At 39.6% G+C, this 21,330-nt stretch overlaps 1 protein-coding gene and 1 non-coding gene across 2 annotated transcripts in view; both read left to right on the forward strand.

Annotated features, from left to right (window-relative positions):
• LOC125237362 (calsyntenin-1) overlaps window positions 1-21,330 on the forward strand; it is a 572,807-nt gene that overhangs the window by 454,487 nt on the left and 96,990 nt on the right.
• Trnaa-ggc lies at window positions 13,599-13,673 on the forward strand. Its single transcript has one exon. It is a non-coding gene; the product is annotated as a tRNA-Ala (tRNA).

Here is a 21,330-nt window from a genome sequence, read left to right on the forward strand (position 1 = left end):
CAGTTACAATGTGCCCAAGATATTTAAAGTGCGTAACTCTCTTGAGAGCGATGCCGTTTAGATGGACAGGGGGTATAATTGTGGGACTCTTATTTCCAGCCTTGAAAACCAGGATTTCACTCTTTTTCCCATTATATAGCAATCCGTGCGAGGAGGCGTAGGACTCACACACTGCTATCAGTTTACGGAGAGCTCTAATAGAGGGGCTCAACAGCACCATGTCATCCGCATAACTGATGTTGTTTAGGCACACGCCATCAACATGGCAGCCGACATGTGTACCGCTGAGCCTCTCAACAAGCTCATTTACGTAGAGGCAAAACAGCAAAGGAGAGCTCAATCCGCCCTGCCGAACCCCGCACTCAAGCCTGTATGAATCCGTCGCCACCCCCGCCCACCTTACACGGTTCTCTTGATGCAAATACCAATGCCTTAAAAGATGAATCAACTCTGGCTGTAATCCTGACCTCCTTAGCTTATCCCATAGGATATCATAGGATACTAGATCGAAAGCCTTCGTGAGGTCCAAAAAACAGGCATAGATAGGCGTTTTCCTGTCTGCATAGTATTTGACAGTGTGTTTTAGACTGAGAATGGCCGCTTCTGTTGACAACCCAGACCGAAAACCGAACTGGGCATCGTGTATTTTTATGCGTGAAGTTAAATACGAGTTTAACACACTGTCAAAAACTTTTGCTACAATATTCGCCAAAGATATAGGCCTGTAATTTGTTCCATCCGAGGCGTCACCTGTTCGATTTTTAATAATTGGCACTACTATGGTCATCATCAATTCAGGCGGTAAATAAGAGTGATTTAGGCACAAGTTGAATAATAAGGCCAACACTCGAGGTAGGTGGACACCAGCATGTCGGAGGTGTTCCACACTTAAACCATCGTGTCCAGGCGACTTGCCCCCATTCATTCGACTAATTGCTACGCGAATGTCTTTAGCGCAAACACACACCGACAGCTTTCCGCCCAATGTACCAGGCTCGTGATCTCCACTCGGTGGACCTAACGGTGAGCTAATTGTAAACTTAGTTCTAAATGAGTTGGCAATTTCCTTTGGATCCAACACTCCATCGACACTCACAGGCACGCCATTCTTGGGATTTAATTTATTTGTAGCTTTCCAGAAAGCTTTAAAGTCTCCACTAGAGTGATAGGACGCCAGCAAGTCCATTTTTATTTGTTCTTGATGATTCTGACACCACCTCACTTTCCCTTTGAAGATCTTACGGGCCTCCAACATGTCATTGTAAACTTTTCCTGAACCAGGTTTCCCATGCCATTCCCATATTTTAAAAACAAGTTTGGCGTGTCTGTGAGCCTCACTAACATGTTTGTTCCAGCCGGCTAGCCCACGTTTACGTCCACCGCTATTTGTTCTATGAGTTGCAGCTGAAGCATGACATAGAGCCTCAGTAATATCTTTATACAGTTTATCAATAAGACGCTTGTGACATATATTATCACAATAACTACCGCAACACTCTTGGAACTCTATTGGGAAATCGATATCCTTTAACTTTGAATTGCAAATTTCAGAATATTCGTTTATTTGCTGTATACTTCTTTGTCCCCATTTAACTTTATTGAACTCCAAGCGTGGTACATTGATCTTTTTATTCACTAAACTTAAATTACATTTTACAATAAGTGGAAAATGATCTGACCAAAAGACATCATATTTAACATACAAATCGGTAACACTCGGCAGTGCAGCCCTAGTAGTTATACAGTGGTCGAGCCACCGGCGGCATCCATGTGCCTCGCTAATGAATGTGAATGCTCCCAACGACTTTAAAATATCTACATCGGCACATACCCATTCCTGCTCTCTTGAGAATTCGACGAGCTCGTTGTAGAACCGTTCTCCCGGGTGCGCATTAAAGTCGCCGAGAACATACACATACTCAGAACCACTCTCATCTATAATAGCACAAATGGCACTTAAAGTATCTGTAAAAACCGCAATATTTTCTATTAGATCAACCGGCATATAAACACAAATAACAACAATGGGTCCGTCGTTTGTTAAGGCTCGGATAGCACACACACGCGGATTTGGACACGGAATCACCGTCACGCACCCGAAGATAGACTTGCGCCACAACAGAGCCACGCCGCCGTGCGGCCTCCCACGCAGAATGCCCGCAGACGTGTCGACGGCGGACGTACCAGTGCTCCCAAAATCTGCGTGCACAGTTTCCAGGAAAGGCAGATCGTGCGGCAGTAACCATGTCTCCTGCAATGCAATCACGTCCCCAATGTTGCAAAGTTCCTTTACTCCGTCTATAGACCGTCTCACATTCTTACAATTGTATGAAATAAGCGTTGCCATTAATTCTTATTATTATTATTTAAATTGTTTCTCTCATCTTGACTTTTGTATGGCATAAAAAGTCTGCAAGTAATTCCGTCTGGCCATAAACTATCGTTAAGGTACATGTCTAGCTTACTTTTCTGAACCATAACTTTAAAAGACTGATAACGTTTATCGCTTTTCATTTTTATTTTACGTAAAATAATCTTCTCGTTCGTTTTTGACAATATGTAGTCGGCAATGTCTTTGTCAGAAGTATCTTTATGCACATTTGATATGAATAAGGCAGTTTTCAACTCTGCGGCTTTAAACTTAGCGTTCGGTGAATAAGACGCCCTACCTCGTACAGTGTCTTTCTGTATTTTATTACTATATTTTTTCCTTTGGACTTGATTCCACTCTAAATCATAGATCTTATTATTTTTCCACTCGCCTTCCTGACTTACGATTTCAGCGAAAGATTTATTGCGGTCATCGCTTACGATGGTATTAATTTGAGTGGAACTCATACGGTGTTGATGTTGTTGCAAACCGCTGTTCATTGTTTGTATCGGACTCTCGCTGAGCCGCTCCGGTGACTCATCAACGCTCGTCTCGACTCCTAGCCGTGTCCTAGCGCTAGCCACCGACACCGGGCACGGCACCGCAGGTGCGAGCGCGATAGCGCTTTCCTCCGTTTCGCCCGAGTGTGACGGCGACGAAGAACGCGCTCTCAGCTTGTTATCAGGTGACCTGTTCCTGTCGGTAGTTTTAGTAAAATTTAACAAACCGATCGGACCGCTATCTAGTAAACAAGCGCCTCTTCTTAAATTTACGTTGCCGTCGTGATTTTTTAACTGAGATGTGTATTTTAGATTATGAATATCTGTACGGATGTCGTTAATCTGGTCAATCGTCACGTAAGTATCTTTCATATTTGCAATAGTCGACTTCAAGAAAACTATGTCCTTTAGGAGCGCTGTGACGTCAACGTGATCAAAGGTCACGGGAGGCAACTTTTGCAAATCTTTTGATACAAATATCGGTGTCACATCAGGGTCTGTTTCCTTAAATGTGCTAATGATATCTGCAATCTCTCTGCCGCCTTAGTAATCCGAATGTTCGGTTCGGTAACAGCTGGACCGAATGTTCGGCCGAATATTCGTACTCGGCAAAGTCCGTATTCGGCCCATCTCTTTATGTTTGTTTAGAATTTGAGGAAAGGTATTGACCTTAGTATATTGCCCTGTAACCATCAACACTAGAAGTTTTAATACAAATGTGGATGCGGAATGTTTGATTTATACCGGGTGAAATAAAAAGGACTCAAACTTTTCATAATGACTTTTGCGGTCATAATAAATAATAAAATAAAAATAATAATAAATATTGGGGACACCTTACGACAGATCAACTTAGCCACAAACTAAGCATAGCTTGTACTATGGGTGCTAAGCGACGATATACATACTTACATAAATAGATAAATACATACCTACTTATATACGTAGGAAACTCATGACTCAGAAACAACTATCTGTTGCTCATCACACAAATAAATGCCCTTACCGGGATTCGAACCCAGGTCCGCGGCTTAGCAGGCAGGGTCACTACCGACTGAGCCAGACCGGTCGTCAAATAATGAACAACTTTTACTTGGGACCACTGCTGAAATCGCGAATAAAGACTTGGAACCATAGAAATAAGTGCCTTCAAAAGTTGTTAATCAAAATTAACTCGCTGTCAGTTTTGTGACGACAATTAATCATAAAAAAATTGTCTAAAAATTTACTTTTTTCACATTCTGAATGTAGATTATCGCTCAAAGTTTAACACAAAAACAATATTTTTATAGAAATTTTATGCTTCATTATCGTCACAAACCTGACAGTGAGTTAATTTTTGTTAACTTTCGCTAATTGAGGGGTCCCAAATTCTGAAAATGCCCCAAGACAGTCGAAATGTACGAAAAAGCCTTTTTTTTACGATTCAGCATTGGTTTCTTAATAAATCTTGTTCATTATGACCTCAAAAGTCAATATGAAAAGTTTGAACGGTCCTTTTTATTTCACCGTGTATGTAATACACGCTGGCCCGCCCCGCCGCACACCCCGCTAAACGCTCCGCAACAAGCGTCCGCTCAGGCCTGACACTATCGGCTCAGCCACGACATTGGTCTAAGCACGACAGCGGTGAGCGGCAGCCATACGTGCGAGTGAAAAGTCCCAGCGCTCGCTCCAATGTATGGCCGCCGCTCACCGCTGTCGCGCTTAGACCAATGTCGTGGCTGAGCCGTAAGTATTTCAAGCTGGTACGGAATTACCTACACTACTGTTCGGAAGTCTGATCAGAAGTTTAGCTTAATGTGACGTATCGGACAAGTTTGACTGCTGGCTCCGAGTTGCTATATCAGTTTGGTTAGACACCACTATGGCCGTGCATTGAGCTTTCCTTTGCAACTAGCGCCATAACGCGGTGGGTACGGGTACTAAACTAAAAAGTCAATCAAAATATAGGTCGATTGATAACAGGAAATTTCATCAATTTTGATATCAGATTAGGTACTGTTAACTATTTACATGTATTTCTTGCTAGTACGGAATTACCCACACTACTGTTCGGAAATCTGATCAGAAGTTTAGCTTGTGCCGTATCGAACAAGTTTGACTGCTGGCTCCGAGTTGCTATATCAGTTTGTGGCTGGTTCGGTAAACTTTACAGAGCAGATTTTCGATTAAATTGAGTATGTTGGTATGGTATTTTGAGTATTTAACAAAGTTATATCTAAATATATAAAAGAAGAGATAGTTGAAGGGACGGAGAGTGACATAGGCTACTTTTTGTCTCTTTCTAACGCGTGTGAAGCCGCGGGCAAAAGCTAATCCATACCAATATTATAAATGGGAAAGTGTGTGTGTCTGTTTGTTTGTCCGTCTTTCACGTCAAAACGGAGCGACGAACTTTACTGACGTGATTTTTTTAAGTGGAGATAGTTGAAGGGATGGAGAGTGAGATAAGGTACTTTTTGTCTCTTTCTAACGCGAACGAAGCCGCGGGCAAAAGGTACTTTATAAAGACAACTTTAGAATTTCTATTAATACAGCAGCAAACTAATGACATGAGTCCAAGATTGGGCCGAGGGCTCTGGGGCCGTTAAATTTGGTTTAATTAAGGACTGAGGGTTTGATGCTATCATGTCGGGGTGTGGTGCAAGTTTTCCTTAATAGCGGATTGCAATCCGACTGCGAACGCTTGCGTTGGTGTGGGCACGTCATGAGGCGAGACCCGGGCCATGTGACTAGAGCAGCTAGTGATGCAAATTGAGGAAGTAAAACGAGGCAGGCCACCGTCCACCTGGAAGAGCACCATTGAAAAATACCTTAAAGCCAATAACGTAGACGAAGTTGTTGTTGTTGTAGTCCTAAGACACCCCAGAGGTGCAAAGGGCCTTCACAAGCTCGCGCCACGCCTTCCTATCTTCAGCGACCCTTGTGGCCTCACTCCAGCTCAAACCAGCCGCTCGTAGCTCATTTGCGACGGATCGCTTCCATGAGTGGACAGGGCGGCCGGGGCCACGGCTTGCATTCTGCGGTTTCCAGTCGAAAGCTATGCTCGCCTTATTTCTTCGCGTAGACGAAGTGACAACACAAAATAGACTGTTGTGGCGAAAACGTACGGGGAGGGCTGACCCCAAGTGATATTGGAATATAGCTAGCAGAAAGAAGAAGAAGAAGAAGCAATCCAACTGCGATTTGTATGGAAACCGTGCAAGTACACGTGCATTTCCCATTTGAGGCTAGACCTTGGTGCAGTAAGTTCAGCCAGCAGTTTGAGAAATCATAGAGCATTTATCTAATATCTAGCTTTTGACCGCGGTTTTACTCGCGTTACATTCAAAATTCTATATAAGTAAGTATATCGTCACCTATCACCCATAGTATAAGCTTTGCCAAAGACGATCGAGTATTATAGATAGTTACTGTCAAAGTAAAATGTGTAATCACAGTGCATAGACTGCCATCTCTCGACACAGGCTTAAAACTTTTGAACCTCAGTTTTGACAATTTTACCCATATTGTTAGCTTGATAGGTGTTAAAATGTCAAATATTAATATTAGCGCCATCTAGCCGAGCTTTCCCCAAAGGTGTAACGCCATCTAGGCCACCGCACCTTTTTCTTTAACTTTGAGGTACGTTTTTTTCTTAAACTTTATCCGTCTATACGGAGTTGCATATAATATTTGGAGATTTATGAATATTTATTTATTTCTTTATTTTTACTTATATTGTCTACAATTTCGGGCACACTCTTCCTTTTTGTGCAGGTCATTAATGTCACCATAGTAGCAACACTGACCTTTTTTTTTTTTAATACCACGTCGGTGGCAAACAGGTATACGGCCCGCCTGATGGAAAGCGGTCACCGTAACCTATGGACGCCTCAACTCAAGGGGTGTCACGTGCGCGTTGCCGACCCATTAGACACTTGTACACTCCTTTTTTGAAGGACCCCATACTGTAGTTCATCGGGAATACCGAGCGACAGGGAGCTCATTCCACAGCCGGAGCGTTCGTGGGTTTTCACATTATCCGATCCGATATCGGAAGTAACGCCGATATCCTATACCTATATTAATGGCGCCATCTTCGACATTTGTCTTGCACCACAGAATCTTTTCTTTTTGTGAGTACCCAAAGGTTGTCTGGAAGAGATCACTCTTAAGCGATAACGCCGCCTGTTGTTACTTGTGTTTAATTTGTTTTTGTTTCTTGTGCATTACTTGTAAACTATGTGAGGTGTGCAATAAAGAGTATTGTATTGTATTGTAAATTTATAACTGTACAGTCAGCTGCAGAGAAAACCTACATAGGCTTAAACCCGCTACCTCCCGTGCCGTGGCCACACAAGTAGGATCAACTCCCAGTTAACAGCCATTCAATTAGTAGGGATCAAAGGATTGTACGCACTGTTTTGATAACAGGCCACTACTTGATTGACAGACATTACTGTTGCAATCATTATGATGATCTAAACTTTATGTTCTAAACTCGGATCCGTTTCTTTGACATAATGATCGAAGCTGTATTCGTAATGATTGCCAGGTTATCATTAACTGAAATAAATGTCATATACAAAGAAAAAGTGACCAAGGTCTCCAAGTGTTCAAAGCTGGATTCGAACCAGCGTCCTCCGTAATCACATGAGTTGATTCAGGAGGTCGAACTAGTTTCGGTTCTACCTCAGAGATGGCGGGGGGCGCCATAAGCCGTCGGTAATTGTGTCATAAACTTGAAAATTTCGACCCTTGCCACCGTGTCCGAATAGCCGAGTGGTTTAGGTGTCATTTGATATTTGCCAGTCGCTTTTCGGTGAAGGACAATATCGTGAGGAAACCGGACTAATTCCAATAAGGCCTAGTTACCCTTCGGGTTGGAAGGTCAGATGGCAGTCGCTGTGGTAAAACTAGTGCCTACGCCAAATCTTGGGATTAGTTGTCAAACCGGACCCCAGGCTCCCATGAGCCGTGGCAAATGCCGGGATAACGCAAGGAGGATGATGACCTACAGTTGGTACGAGTAGGTAACTTACCTACACAGTACCTATTTTATGTAAGTAATTTATTAACTTAGTACTTAGCAAAAACCTTCTAACTTCCTTTCTGTATATTTTGAGTGAGTAATCAAATAACACATCAACTGCACTTTCAAAATATAATACTCCACTAAATCTTATACTTTTAAACGAGCAATTCTTGTATATTTATTTATTTATTTATTTATTTATTTATTTATTTATTTATTTATTTATTTATTTATTTATTTATTTATTTATATATATATATTTATTTACACTGACGATCTCGGAAACCGCTCTAACGATTTCGCAGAAATTTGTTATGTGGGGGTTTTTGGGGGTGAAAAATCGGTCTAACTTATCCTTAGGTCCCGGAAAACGCGAATTTTCGAGTTTTCATGCGTTTTTCTGCGCGCCATCTCGTGTGCAGTAGTTGTACTGTTAAGACAGAATTCTTTCCGTCGATGTAAGTACTATTTATTGCAAACACTAGATGGCGACACACCCAAGGCTAAAACGAATAGAAAATACACTATTTGAGTTTTTGTGGCGAAATGCGCGCCATCTCGTGTGGAGTAGTTGTGTTGTTAAGGCTGAAATTCTTTCGCTCGATGTAGGTACTATTCATTTTTGAACTAGATGGCGACACATGTCAAGGATACGAAACAGAACCGAGCGAAGCTCGGTTGCCCAGATATTTAAACTAAATTGTGCATTCACGCGAAAATTAATATCCTACACGTTAAAACGAATATGAACAACTCCAAGTACACACGAAAGCCGGTCATTCTCTTCAAACAAAATGTCCCGATTTAATTATTCCGCATTGTATTAAAACAAAAGACCGGGGTTTCCTGGTATAACAAATAAATCCCATAAAGGACTCATTTCATTTGTGACTTTCCTAAGCCAAGGAGTCCTGGTACAATGATTTGTAGCCAAACGCGTACCATGTTTGTATGAGTGAGATATGACGGGTCCATGGTCACGTTCTTGACATGCGGTAACTGTGAGGTAACCGGGAGCGGGTGGGCGGCACTTTTAGCGGGGAGCGGGAGTGGCCATACTGTACGATAGTACTCTTTATTATACTGTGCGTATACTGTGAGCGTACACTGAGAGAAATTTGCATTGTGAATTTAACAAGTTCGACTTGTTGCGGTTTATCCGTTTGAATCAGCCAAACGTATGTTTAAAACAATATGTGTCAGGTTGTTTTTATAAAATCGACTTGTTGATTCAAATATATTGCCGATTCAAATGACAAGTAGCTTGTTGTTTGAACCAGAGAGCACGTAGGCGCTATTTTAACCAAAAAACTTGTTGAACGAACATGAAAACTGGTTGTATTTTCTCGCAGTGTAAGGCCGTTTTCACATTATCCGATCCGATATCGGATATCGGAAGGATTTCAATAGAAAAAATCCAAGATGGCGCCTGTAATATATGGGATATCGGTCCGACATCCGATATCGGATCGGATGATGTGAAAACGCACTAACAAGGCGCTTATTTCATATTATTTGATCGCCATTGCGGAAGGGACCTTCTTTAATGGAAAGCCACATTTTATTACGACCGGCACGAAATGATTCGGTCTCCTTTATGAGTCATTAAAAGAGCTATTAAAGGTCGGGACATCCCGCGGGATGAGGTATCTATTATGTGATGTCCAGAATTCTCATTAGGTTACTGGGTCGAGTTTGAGATTATATGTTGTTAACCGTTTTGAATTATTTAATACTTCGCTAGCGTTAGAAAGGACAAAAAGTAGCCTATGTCACTCTCGGTCCCTTCAAGTATATCCACTTAAAAAATCACGACAAATCGTCGCTCCGTTTTGCCGTGAAAGACGGACAAACAAACAGACACACACACTTTCCCATTTATAATATTAGTATAAATGTTTCATTATTTTAATGTAATGCTAAATTGACGAGTTAGCTTTTGAAAATTTGGCCAGTAATTCAGCATCCATTAAATGAGGGTCTCTCACACTAATAAATTCATTTATCATGTATGAAAATGATGAAAATATGTTTTTTACGAATTCAACTAAAAGTGATATACAGGGTGGTTCCTGAGTGAGAATGAACCTAACGACGTGTCGAATTTAACGGAAAACAAAAAAAAACATGGTGTATATGACTATTGACAAGAGGGCGCTGTTATTCTCATGTTCGCGATGACAGTTCAATATGGTATGAAGACAATCATTTTGTATATAGCACCTGGTTTGTAAGGAATTTTCAGCTAAAAACAGATAGGATGCTGAGTGTTCAGAACACTAAAAAAAGAAGTAAATTAACAAAAACTAGTTTTCCAAATGACGCTCCGTTTCGCGCACCGGTGCTCGGCGTAAAATGGCGTCGACACGGTGACAAAAAAAAACAGATATGTCCTGAAACGGAACGAGCAAATAGACTAGCATTTTTTATTGCAATATAAAGTTAAAAACGTGAGAGATAGTAGTTAATAAACATCTATCTGTCAAGCCATTACAGTGACTAGAAAAAAAGCGGCAAATTGAAAAAATAGTTATTTGTTATACAAGGGGGCAAAGTTGTATTTTAACGCCGAGTGTGAAATTGAAAAACGAGCAAGTGAAAGGCTTCTATAGTTGGTTCGAGAATAGAATCCTGAACTCGCGAGTATTTTAACACACGAGAAGTAAAATACATTTGCACCCGAGTGTAACACAAAACTTTTCCCCTCACTATAGCGAGGAAACTACAACGCAAAAATAGTTATTTGTTATACAAGGGGGCAAAGTTGTATTTTAACGCCGAGTGTGGAATTGAAAAACGAGCAAGTGAAAGGATTCTATAGTTGAACCACGAGCGAAGCGAGTGGTTCGAGAATAGAATCCTGAACTTGCGAGTTTTTTAACACACGAGAAGTAAAATACATTTGCACCCGAGTGTAACACAAAACTTTTCCCCTCGCTATAGCGAGGAAACTACAACGCAAAAGATGCGTTTATCACTGCTTCCAGTAGTTCCACAGGTGGTAAATCATCTTTATTACTAGATTCACCTACTTTTATCAATTTTAAAGCAGTTAATTTGACTTTATTCAAGGTCAAATTACTTTACCCACTAGTGGATAAAATGCGTTTTCACCCGCTGGCATTAAAGGACAAAACACGTGTTTCCGAGCTAGTGAGGGGAAAATGCGTTTATCACTGCTTCCAGTAGTCCCACAGGTGGTAAATCATCTTTATTACTAGATTCACCTACTTTTATCAATTTTAAAGCAGTTAATTTGACTTTATTCAAGGTCAAATTACTTTACCCACTAGTGGATAAAGTGCGTTTTTACCCGCTGGTATTACAGGACAAAACACATGTTTCCGAGCTAGTGAGGGGAAAAAAGTATTACACTGCATCATCACTTACGATCAGGTGTGATCGTGGTCAAACGTCTACCTAATCAAACTAAAATAAGGTAGGCGTGAAAATTTATCATCACAAAGAAAATTCTAATTTCGAGCCTTACGAGCGTTTCGGTCCGTGAGCGTTTCGTGAGCGTTTATGCTATTCGGCTACGTACCCAGATGACAATCGTTAACGCTAGACGACCATCTAAACGCAGTCTGGCTCTGTCGCGCCAATACGGAAAATAGAGACAGCTAGCTACGATAATGATATTAGCGTAAGCATAAGTGCATGAGGCTACGGTACTCAGTAGTTTATAATTATAACATTAAAAGGGAAAAAATGCCATAAAATTTAAATTTATTTTTCTCTCCTTCATTGTTTTTTTTCTGCTTTTCGATTTCATGTAAATTACGAAAATTGCCTATTAATTATGTAAATGTACGTATTTCAGCATCAATACTGTTCGTGTTAAATACATACCTACACCGCATAGTTGTTAATGAGGTTCAGAAAAGGGGACGGACTGAAAATCAGCGTTGCGCTGTCAATTTGTAACAAAATGGCTGCGCAGCATAACATGCTGAGCCCGTTCCTTTTGACATACATGCTAATTGTCTATTTTACTTTTTAATATTTTTGTGTAAATGTTCAATTTTTGTTTGTGTGTCAATGTTTTCTTATTCTTATTCTTATAATAGCGTCAAAAACGTAACCCTTTCCGCGCGCGGTAACAATCCATCTTATTTGTCATCCATCAGCCCTCTATCGTATCGGTGTTAGCGCAAGTCAAACATTTCAACCCTTCTACGTAAACGTCGACTTATACTTAACCCTATAAGAGTCTGGTATCAACCAGAAAGAAAAACATGCAAAAATCCCCGATATCACACATGGGGTTAGTTGGTTGACGTCCATATTTTTAAAATAAATATAATATATATTTTTAAATTAACCCTTAAATCGACAACGTCCACTATACAAGACATCGCAAGTAAAAAATTCTACACCGAATATTAAAGCATATCAATACTTTTGATGCAACGTAACTGAATCCTTAGTTATTTTTAAGTAAATAAAAAAATATTAGAAACCAGTGGAGACCTAATATTTGTGTCAAAGTCTTACAGAACACAGACCTTACTAGGAAGCATCCGACTGACTGATATCGTTGCTAGCTGTTTTTATTTTTTTTGTATGACAGTATTATGCAGCGTTAAAATATATAATATGTTAATAATTATTTAATAAGTCACAGTCTAAATAACACGAAAAGGTGTTGTTTTTATGGGTATTAGACACTTGAAAAGTGCAGTGTGCAGTATTTTACCCTTTGTCAAGTTCACGATACTTTTGCTACGTCCAGTATGTTGGACGTTGCCAAGTAAACGAAGATTAAAAACAATTCTTTTTTTATGATTTTTTTATAGTAAATAACAATAATATATGATTTTTAGATATTTTAAAACCTCAACAAGTTCGTTATTTGGTATACTACAGGTTATTGAGCCAAATGGATAAAAAAAAATATTGTTTACTGAGTTCTTTCCCTATTAGTCCGTTACAAGGAAGAGCCAATTTCAATATAGAAATTTCTTATGAAATTTTTGATAAATGCACATGCTTATAATACAAACAATAGCTTCTACGTTACTGTTTCTTATGACATTCGGCTCGTTTAATTTTATGTTAAATATATGTGTCAATAACTGGAAAAATATGATCACCTTAAAAGCTATGAAATTATCTCCCAAAAAAATTGGATGACACAAGTTTATTATATCAATATATTTTTTATTACAGGATGTTCTTATGGAAAAAACACAAGTGTTTTATAATTAGCAAAACAAAATAATTTGATAAAAAAAACCGTATGCTGATAATATACCGTATACTCGGCATTGTCCAAAATACTGCACGTCTTCTCCTAACTCGTTATGACGCCATCATTACAGCAAACCTGGCAGTGTCCAACATACTTGACATAGGTTTTTTTCAAAACTATTATAAATATATTTTTTTTGTGATTTTTCTACAATTAATTATCACATAATAACTTCAAAAAACAGATGCAACCCCATTTTTTCGAGATTTTTTTTCCTTGTCGATTTAAGGGTTAAAGGAAAAATGGATAAAATTCACACCTCCGGCAGACGTTTCTGCATGATAAAAAACAAATTTAGTATGGGTTAGCACATTGTTACTGGCGAATTCTCAATGTAAATTGAGACTCCAGTGCCTGTTAAGATCTATTCTTACGGGTAGATGTTTGCTATAACGCCACCAAGGCGGTTGGGAATTGAGGGAAGGCATGGATACATTCGCACACGTCCAGCAGGCCTCCGTGGCGCAGTTGGAAGCGCGATGGCCCCGGCAAGGCCAGAGGTCGCAGGTTCGAGTCCTGCCGGAGGTGTGAATTTTTCCATTTTTCCTTTAATTTAAAAATATGTAATATCGCTTGCAGACGTTTCTGCATGATAAAAAACAAATTTAAATATAATATAGTTTTACATAACTGAACTAAAACAGGACAATCTCACTACATCAATCCGAATTCGATCCAAATCCGATTCGAACTCTGAAAATAAGATCCGTCGTAGCCGTAAAACTATTTGTACGTAGTATAATTTAGCGATAATATATTCTCAAATTTCAATAAGACAAAAAGTGTCCCAGAATTTAAAACCCTCTTTTGTTACCCCATTGTACGGAAAATGTAACAAAAAAGAAAAAATCGTATGGGACAACTACTAGGAGTGAAAAAGTTAGTAATTCTGAGTAGAAATAACATTTTTTTTTTCAAAAATATCACACTTCATAAAAGTGGCAAAAAAAAAGAAATGCTCTTGTACGGTACTTTGCGCACTAGATCCGAAGAACAACGGTAATAAATCGGAAGACGGAGATCGGATGTAGTGGGTAAAGAACCATACAAATAGCACAGAATATATTATAATACAAGTACAGAAGGCTCACTCCTTTGATCTTCACAAATTGCGCCCATTATAAATTCTTACCTACATTGACAAACGGACCGCACGCGAGTTGCCGACATTGAATTCTATTGCGCCGCGCGTAGGTCGTCACCATTGAATGGGCCGCGAACTCGCGGCCCCCGGCATGCACTTGTAGCGCGGCGATAGAATCGTGGAGTGAGCCGCCCCTGCATATAGTTCTACGCCATTCTACGACTAAGCTCATTTTCACGCATGACCTTAGGCCTCACATTTATCATCTCGCGAGCGTAGCGTCGGGCCAACTGAATAAAAAAACACGCCGCGTCAACGTCGCGCCGACCCAGCGTCAGGCTTTGCCATACAGTTGACCCTTACGCTACTTGCACGCTTTAAGCACAGTATAATAAAACGTACTATCGTACAATATGGCCTCTGCCGCTCCCCGCTGAAAGCGCCGCCCACCCACTCTAGGTTACCTCACAGTTACCGCCTGTCAAAAACGCGAACAGACGACCTTTTATATCTCACTCATACAAGCATGGTACGCGTTCACCTACACGAGCTTAGAGTGTGTGGAACGCGCCTCTTTCATATGTTTGATTGTGTGCTTTAAGTTTATCTAAATGTCACAACTGTCACAAGTGATATTTCACATATTTTCTCCATATATTTTTAAAGATTTACGTTACGACCTTTTACAATAGTTAATAACCTAACCTAACCACAAAATTAGAATTTTGAAAAAACCCCCGACCGCGACATAGTGGACCGATTTTCATGAAACATGGCTAAGAACTCTCCCGACTAACTCAGCTTTCAGGCAAAAAAAAACTAAATCTAAATCGGTTCATCCGTTCGGGAGCTACGATGCCACAGACAGACACACACACAGACAGACAGACAGACAGACAGACACGTCAAACTTATAACACCCCGTCGTTTTTGCGTCGGGGGTTATAATCGAAATACGTCAAAGACGCTTTCCAAGCCTTTAAAAAAATAAGCTTACTGCGCCTTCCTCATATCAACGTGACCTCCCATAACATATCTCTGTTATACGTCACACGGGTGAAGCAAAATTAGCTTTGCTCACAAGAGACAATATTTCTTATTTGTCTCGCGAAGAAGCAAACAAGCGGCCGTGTGTAAAAGTAATCCAAGCTGGAATAGGAAATCTTCTGTTGGACGTAGATTACTTAAAACTATAGCAGGTATGCAACTATTGACGACCGGTCTGTCATAGTCGGTAGTGATTGTGACCTTTTCTGCTTAGCCGCCGGTCGGTTCGAATCCCGGTAAGGGCATTTATTTATGTGATGAACACAGAATCACAGATATTTGTCCCTGAGCCATGGATGTTTTCTATGTATGTAAGTATGTAATTAAATTAAGTATCTATATACGTTTTATGTATCGTCGCCTAGCACCCATACTCGTAACTGAAACTTGAGCAGTTTCATCTGCTCTTGCCCGTTTGGTAATACAGGCTTGATTTTTTAAATTATTATAAATATATTATTATAAAGACTTTGCCTACGATGGAGTGAGCTCGCCCAGAAGATGCCTGTCACCTAGATTTGATGGTTGCCGAGTTATATAAGCTCGGAAATATAGCCACTGGCACTTAATTTCACTCCTTGGCAGTGCGCATACTCATATTCATATTCATTTATTCATAAAATTAACAATTTTACATGTCAAAGTTAAAATTAAATTATCATAATTAGGGTACAATACAATAAGAAAAGAAGAAGAGCGCGCGCAAAACGCTTCGTGCGAATTCGCGGAATATATATCTATATAGATAGATACATGTCTGTGTAGTATATCTGCTGTGTGTGTGTAATCTATGGCAGCGGGTTACCACAGGGAGATAAGCCGTGAGGTGGGGATTTGGGGAATTAAGGTCGTATCATTTGTGTGAGCTTGCGGTGTCGCGGTAGCCGGTTTGTTTACGTTCTGTTTACTTAAATATCAATCAATCAATCAATCAAAATATTTATTCGTAATAAACTTAAAAACTACGCATTATGCATAAAGTATGACTAAAACTACAAATGTACATGGGATGGATAAGTTTATCACGAAATGGTCCCGTCGCAGCATAATGCCGACCCGGAGGTCAGCGCTGATCTTCCGACGAGACCATTTGCGAGACACGAACGCAGCCGCACGGTACGGCCCTACCGTAAGTTGAACGCGTACTTACTGAAGGCGCCATTTTGTCTATTGTCTATTCCATCAATTGACATTTGCATGATTTGCATTAAGCTAGGAACATACTACGCGGACGGACGGAAATAAATAAATAAATAAATATTATAGGACATTCTTACACAGATTGACTGAGGCCCACGGTAAGCTCAAGAAGGCTTGTGTTGTGGATACTCAGACAACGATATATTTAATATATAAGGTCCTAATTTATTAGATGCAGATATTTTTACAGCTGATAGTACTCGGTCTCTGGAGTATATTAAACCGTGAAACATTATAGCTTTTACGATGTTTTTTTGGAGAAAACGGAAAAACAAATTTGCTACGTAAAAACACCCTGTTTATGTGATTATTAAATAAAAACTCATTGAACAGATTCTAGTACCTCTTTTACGTACCACTTAACTGTAACTGGCCACTTCAATGACATGTGCAGTTTTCCCGCCGAACCTTTACGACATTTACAACAAACAGTTGTTGACATGACAGACAGTGTTATTGTGACATGTGATAATGCACATGATGATTTTTTTTAGACGAAATTATAATTAATTTTTTTGTTAGGAAAATGAAATCAAAAAAGTTACATGAAAAGATTTCTTAATTTATATTTAAAGTTAATTATTTTAATGTAAAGTATCATGTGTTAAAATATCTGCAACTAATAAATTAGGACCTTATATAAATACTTATATACATAAAAAACATCCATGACTCAGGAACAAATATCTCTGCTCATCACACTAATAGATGCCTTTACCGGGATTCGAACCCGGGACCGCGGCGCAGCAGGCAGGGTCACTACCGACTGCGCCAGACCGGTCGTCAAACTCGTTACTTAGCTTAACTCATTCGGAGTACGGCCGTATTTGAAAATAGTTTGTTTCATCACATTTGCTGTTTAAAGGTCTCATGGCGTCTACGTGTACTGAAGAATAATGTACTCGTACTATTTTATTCCCAAGGGAATAGTGGATTTAGTTTTAAAAATTAATACAATCCGTACAATACTTCAGACAAAGGATGTTTCAATCAGCCAAGGATTTTATTTGCACAACTAAAATTTTACTATTAAGCTTTAAAAAAATATTTACCGGTATGAAAAATGAATTTTATTTAATGGTTTACAATTATTTCAGTGTGTTTTACATTTATTTTGTAAATTTCACGTAGATAAATCGATATTATTTGCAATCTGGCAGGAAATTGCGACGGCCATCTCGATTTGCGCTTGACCGACATTCATTGAAGGTTCTGCCTTATAATTTTTTTCTCTGTGTTTTCCTCTCAAATGTAATGAAAAATATTGTGTGTAACTCAGGAGGTAAGGATTTTGTAAACTCGTGTCTATAACTCTCTCCAGCCTGCGGCTGTCGCGAGTTATTAACACTCGTTGACCAAAATCCCCCTTACCTCCCTTATTGCACTATATACTACTATAGATGTAACAGCTATAGGATAAATACCGATCTGTCAATTTCAAACCAAACCAAAGTTATTTGTTTATGAAGCGTTGTCCTTTAAACACTGAAAAATCTATATCGTATCGTTGTGATATTTTTAGGGTTCCGTACCAAAAGTACAAAAGGAACCCTTATGGGGCCGCTCTGTCCGTCTGTCTGTCTGTCTGTCACATTTCTAAATATCTCGAGAGCTACTTACGCTATTTAAACATTGTTCAAATTGGAACGTGTCTCAAATAAGAGTCGTGACTATTCGATACATTTTGTTGTAAATTTCCTATTTAGTTGTTTACTAAAAGCTTTAAATATACTACTTAGTTGTATATTTTATATATAGTTTAACTGACCCTTATATACATGGCTTACATCATGATATAACATAGACAAGTAATTACCTGTTATATATAACCATAACCCTAAATATAACCTAACCACAAAATTAAAATTTTGAAAAAACCCCGACCGCGACGTAGTAGACCGATTTTCATGAAACATGGCTAAGAATACTCCCTACTCAGCTTTCAGACAAAAAAACTAAATCGGTTCGTCCGTTCGTGAGCTACGATGCCACAGACAGACACACACAGACAGACAGACACGGCACAAACTTGTAAACACCCCGTCGTTTTTGCGTCGGGGGTTAAAAAGTTAACAACTAAGAAGAAGATTAAACTGTTTAAGCGCTTACTCTTCTATGCGAACTCATAAAATTAGGTCACTAACTAAAAGTTCCCCTGTATATATTTCTACATACAGGGCAAACCGAGTGTAAACTTGGCTCCATAATTTATGTCGCGTAATTATTAAATTGTCGCGTTGTTTATCGCGCCACCGTGTCGCGCGTGATATACTGTCGTTTGTCCACAGTATGACACCATTTTAAAACAAGTACATATTTACTTTGAATAAGATTTAAAAGTTTGCAGATTTTCCTACTAAAAAAAAAAAAGTAACAAAACATACAAATTTTTACGAATATTTTCTTCATCATCAGTAGAACTCAACATCATAGTGTAATAATGGAAAAAATGGATACGTTTGCCCCCCAATCGAGATTTGCCCCGCTGTATCTTATCTGAAAGGGTTAAACGCTGGTTAAACGCAAACGTCATAATTTCTTCGAAGTATAAGTATGACGTTTAAAATAACTTGTCCAAATCTTTGCCAACTTCACAGACGGTTCAAAAATGTTTCTCAAAAGTATTATATCAAATTCTTTCCTTGCCAAGTCGCTCGTCAATTTTATAAAGGTATTTATTCTCGCATTTCGACAGAAATATGATCAAGCACTGTAAACCTGTCAAGATGAAAAGCCAACTAAATAAAATCTGAACTTATTGCGCCATTTCCAATATGACAAACTACTCGGACTCCTACATATATCAACTTGACAGTGTCCAGTTTTGTCTGGTCTGTGAACGCTCGTAGTTACTATGGATCGGTAGATATTTTTATATTGGTTAGTTTGGAAGTTGTGGTAGCTTATAGTGTTTCAATTGTTGGTAAGATATGCGAGTCGATGGTTTAAGCAATCCAGTACAGTGTGTACGTCTTCATCATTTGCTTGTCCTTATCTCAGTTACTTGGGGTCGGCGATGTATTTTTCTTCCTTATCTTATCTCTCTTTTTTTAATACTACGTCGGTGGCATACGGTCCGCCTGATGGAAAGCGGTCACCGTAACCTATGAACGCCTGCAACTCAAGGAGTGTCACATGCGCGTTGCCAACCCATTAGAAGCTTGTACACTCCCTTTTGCTGTGTTAATTACACAGTAAAAAAAAAAAGAGTGTACAAGTTCCAAGGAGGGTTTGGGTTGCCGACGACTCAAAGGACAATAGACGGAACGAAGTTCCGTAGATCCTTCCGTCACCAGCACAACGCACCCTCGTTGAGCTCTGGCAGCCTTACTCACCGGCAGAAACACACACTCTATTTGACATCATCTCATCAAGTCATCAATCATTTGCAATTGTTTCATGTCATCTCTCTCACAGTCCATCCACCTTTTCTTAGGTTTTACTCTCACGCTACGGTCCATGTCAGCGTAATTATTTGAGTGAACATTAGATGTCTTTCTTTTTGTCTTCAAAAAATGTGACGGAAAAGCTTTTTCTATAAGGTTAAATTTAGTTTTGAATATCTCTCAATGGTAATCGTCCGTAGCGAGAAAAACATGCAATACAAAGAAGACAAAAACAAAAGAATGGTAACGTAGTCAATAAACACATGGAAATAATTATGATGCCCTTTTTTGGTTTATTGTCGAAAAGTTTGGCCTCACCAACACTTGCCAATCGTTTGGAACACACACCCAGGGTTACCACTGTCCAATAAGTCTGCATTGCCGATAAATCAGATTCTGCACTCCGGAAAAACTGACAAGGCGGGCCGGGGGCGGGATTCCGGATCGCTGGCTTGGCTTTGCAGCGGCGGAGCGTTTGGGTCAGATCAGTTTAGGTTTAGGGTTGACACTTGATAATTTTGAGCCTCTATATTTTTTTAACGTAACGTTTGAAACGTCTGGTTAAATGTATAAGTGACTGTTAAGCGATGAAGCCCCGTTTCAATTCCTCAGGGAGTGTGCTCAAGAGCTACACGAGCTTATTCCACCGTCCCCATTCTACCATCGGACTCTTAGACGCACGGCCGGTTTCCATCCTTTCTTGGTAGATATTCCGCAAATTCGCATGAAGCGCTTTGTTTCTTCTTTTCTTAACACTGCCAAGGAGTGGAATTCCTTGCTGACGAAAAAAAAACTCATGAGTGGATATCGTGTTAGTGTAAATCAATATATTTGAACGTTTATTTATATATTTATCAAACATTAACGCGCAATAGAAGACAGTCCGATGGCGGGCTAAATGCCTTAAGGTTAGGTTTCTACCAGACAACCTTTGGGCCAAATAGATACTTACAATTGGTGCGGGAAAGATAAAAAGTAGTAGGAGAGTTATGTTGCGCCAGTACATGATGACATCATTTCTATAAAATCCATACTAATATTATAAATGGGAAAGTGTGTGTGTCTGTTTGTTTGTCCGTCTTTCACGGCAAAACGGAGCGACGTATTGACGTGATTTTTTAAGTGGAGATAGTTGAAGGGATGGAGAGTGACAGGCTACTTTTTGTCTCTTTCTAACGCGAGCGAAGCCGCGGGAAAAAGCTAGTTATACATATTTTATTTGTGTCCATACTTTGTCGCTGTCAAGTTTCAAAGCTTAGCGTATGCGACACGAATGATCGCTAATAACATCCTGTAAGCTTCTTGGCTAGTGGCCAAGTTGCAATAGGGTTGCCACTCGGGTTTAGTACGACAGGGTAAGTAACGGATGGCTCCGTTGTTGGTGTCCGCTTATTTTAGTCTCATTGTCACTTTAGTTTTCTCTGAGCTTTTGCAGAATGTTGAGGTCAAAGTGGAATCAAATAAAATA

This window comes from Leguminivora glycinivorella, chromosome 21, assembly GCF_023078275.1.
Source record: "Leguminivora glycinivorella isolate SPB_JAAS2020 chromosome 21, LegGlyc_1.1, whole genome shotgun sequence".
NCBI lineage: Eukaryota > Metazoa > Arthropoda > Insecta > Lepidoptera > Tortricidae > Leguminivora > Leguminivora glycinivorella.